Genomic DNA, 3,491 nt, shown 5'->3' with positions numbered 1-3,491 from the left:
GAACAACAGTGATGACCCCAAGCACTAAAATTAACAACAAATTTCCAAAGAATATCATGCAATGTTGAGTAAAGACTATACAATACTATAAATGAGCACCTTAGTTTATAGTCTTCCTCATCTCCGCTCTTAGGGATGCAGCCAATCAGAGCTGCATCCCTTGATTGGCTGCCTTGCACATGCCAGCCAGTAGTGTGTCAAGTGTTGGTATTTCACCTTCCCAAGTTGCATTTTCTTTTGAATATTTGAGATGAGCTCTACACAAAATCGCTCTATTCCAGTCAAATCTATCTAGTCTAATGACCCCCACTTACGAAAAATAATGTTGCCTCTTCAATAAACCACGCTAACCGCAGTGAGCATCAGTTTTTAAAAGTTAGTGGGTAACCAAGATGTACACAAAGGGATACACAACATGAAGATTTCTGCTGTATCTCAGCAATTGTGACACAAAACCAATCCCAGTGCCTTTAATTCAAAAATCATGGTCGTGTCACTCACACCTAATTTTTCTCTCCTGCTGGCCGTACGTCACGCAGCTGCCTGCGCGCACCGTGTCAGCATCAAATCAATAGGAAGCTTGTCGGGAACATTGACCATTAGTCTTGTCCAAGTGAGATTAAACAGAGGACAGTACATGGAGAAATAATGCCCCAGATGAATGAGACACAGCCACACCCACGGACACTAATAAGCTGAAATCCAATTGAGTCATCCATTATATTGAAATGTTCCTGCGTGAGGCGCAGCGAGCTCCATGTTGCTGACTGCAGCTACAGGAAGTCATAAGGTTTTGTCATTTGCCACTTTGAAAGCGTAGAAAAAAAAAAGAAGAAAAACGAACACTGTTGGAACAAGCTGATCAATCTTAATTATTTTTGTTTCCAATTCTGCTCTTTCTGCTTAAAAAGAAAATAATAACATTTTAGAAAATACTTTTTTAAAATTTTTTTTTAAAAAAATCTACATTTTAGTTAAATTGAAAACTAAATTTCCTAAACAATTTATTTAAAAATTAAACTATTCAATTTTATATGAAAACTATTTTATAATAAGATGTAAATTAACTAAAACACAAATGTATAAGGCTATTTTCACCAAAGGAGCTCATTATATGTCTCTACATTATAAAGTAAAGCTTCGATAACTCAGTCTAGATATCGAAAACATAAAAATTCCTGTTATGTGCTGAAACTTCAGATTTTTAAAGTGATGTGAATATGACTTTGGAATATATTTATACTAGTGAAAAATGCATGTGTTACATAAAACATGAGTAGGTTGTTTGTTGACAAACTGTGCACACTCATGAATGCATTCATTTCCAACCCCCCTCACACACGGTTACCATGGCTACCCCCCTCAATGTGCCCCGTATATGTCATTGTATCACTGATCATCAACCTTTCTCGAATGCCGAGGGCAATTAGAATGGACCTGACCTGACCGATGTGGACACCAGCACACAGACACACACCTGTCACACACACACACACACCTGCGCGCGCACACATAGCTGAATAATGATTCCCCTTAAAAGACAGAATCCGTCCTTATTGAAAATGTGAAGAGCTCATCAGCAGAGGAATAGTTCTAAAACCTGCCCAAGAGCACGGTCTGCACTGCTGACAGATGAAGTTGTTTATTTGTCCTGTTTCATGTGTTTACGTGTTTTTGCTTGACATTTTGCTCCAATAGCAGCAAATGCCCGATGCGTGGAGTGAACACCTGTGGGTGGGTGAAAAACAACCTCAAAGACCGAAGAGGATCATGGGTTTGAGGTCACCATGCCTAAAAAAAAAACAAAAAAAGACCTGACAAACCGCAGCGTTTAATGGCACCTCTTCATGTGAGCCTCTAGGCTTTTATTTTATTTATTTTTTGCTTTTGTTGACCACGGCCCTGTAAAATTCAATTTGCACAGACTTAACAAGAGTAGAGTTCAGCATGTTTGCGTGTTGACTGCAGTAGAGTAGCCAAGCAAACCAGTGACGGTTTGGAAAACTTAATTTTAAAATAAATCCAAGAAAGAACAGCATTGGTATCAACATGTTTATTAGTAACAAGGCTAACATGCTATCGCTAACGTGTTTGCGTTCACAATTTGCAGTTGTATACGTGGCCTGAAGGTCAGGGACGTTCCAGATAGATGCTCGTGGGGAATCAGGAAACAGCAGATAAGAAGACGGCAACCACTACAGGACCACAACATCCCGACTCCTGAGTCCTGTTTTGATGAAACAAGCAAACAAAAAAAAAAAAAAATCTCTTTCTGTAGTGTACAGATGGAAAGAGATAAAAAAAAAAAGTTCAAGTAAGAGAGAACTGCTGTGTTCTTGTGCAGCCTCGCATCGAAGCGGTTCAAAAGTACATCAGACAGTCACGCTCCGTGTTTCCTTCCTTTCTTCCTTTATTTTATCATCCGTTTTACATCTCGCTCTGTTTGTGCTGTTAGTTCTGCGACTTTTGACGCTGTCACTCTCTCTTATCGTTCTTGTCTCGACACCTTACCCATTTCTCCAACATTCACTTTTCACTTGGTGTCTGTCTGCGATCTGTCGTTTTTTTTTTTTGTTGCTTTGGCTCCTTTGTTCAAAGGCTTCTGTCCTCCTGGCTTCACTCGGCGAGTGTAGGAAGAGCACTTCTGGAGGTTTCAGTGAATAATACATGTCTGTTAAGGCAAACCAAAGCAGACCGACGCAGATGGAGGAGAGAAGACTGAGCTGAATATAAAGTTTTCATAGAGTGTGAGCGTGGAGGATTTATTAGGATGAAATATGAGCAGGCAGTTTTGTTATTAGGAAGAAACATGAGAGTCTTTCAATCTAATACATTCACATTCAAAGAAGGAAAATGTAATAGAATTTCTTTTTTTTTTTACTCTTTTCTGTTCAAAAGATTCCTATACATACCGTCAACATATATCTATTGTTTCACCCTTAAGAAATGGATTTGAACTGTTATATAATTGCCTAAATAACACATTTCAAGGAATTTAAGACAAGAATTGGGTGCAGAAGCACCAATTTTGGGGTCAAGGGGGTCTATCGGATTATAAAAACATGGACAAAACTGTCCCGAAATCTAAACTGCAGTTGAATTGAAAATCTGTGAAGTATTCTTAAAAGACAGGATCATGACAAGAAATCAATTGATTTAAATAAATTCCTCCATTTCTTGAATTAAGAGTGATTAGACATGAAGCCAGAACTGTGCAGAAAAGCTTATTCAGCTGCAAAAGGTGTGCAACTTCTCTGCAAATGTCTGATGGGTGGTCAAATATCGGTGAGCTTATGCATACATACTTTTAACCACAGTTGCATGTAAAAAAAACAACAACAAAAAAAATATTTCAACAAACTCAAACTTACAGATCAGATTCTTATTTTTGGATGTCATTTAAGATAGTCGAAGCCATCAATCAACCCTTAAAAAAAAAAAAATATATATATTTCAACAAACTCAAACTTACAGATCAGATTCTTATTTTT

The 3,491-nt window shown here is 38.0% G+C and overlaps 1 long non-coding RNA gene across 1 annotated transcript in view; it reads right to left on the bottom strand.

Moving 5' to 3' along the window:
• Nucleotides 1-2,037: 2,037 nt before the first annotated feature.
• Nucleotides 2,038-3,491, bottom strand: part of LOC103146526 (uncharacterized) — a 16,652-nt gene continuing 15,198 nt past the window's right edge. Inside the window, exon 3 of the long non-coding RNA XR_477147.2 lies at nucleotides 2,038-2,227. This is a non-coding gene — a long non-coding RNA (uncharacterized LOC103146526). The remainder of the gene's footprint in view (nucleotides 2,228-3,491) is intronic.

This window comes from Poecilia formosa, unplaced genomic scaffold (genome assembly GCF_000485575.1).
Source record: "Poecilia formosa unplaced genomic scaffold, Poecilia_formosa-5.1.2 Scaffold160, whole genome shotgun sequence".
Taxonomy (NCBI): Eukaryota; Metazoa; Chordata; class Actinopteri; order Cyprinodontiformes; family Poeciliidae; genus Poecilia; species Poecilia formosa.
The sequence above is the reverse complement of the archived record's forward strand: the minus strand, read 5'-3'. Positions and strand labels throughout refer to the sequence as shown.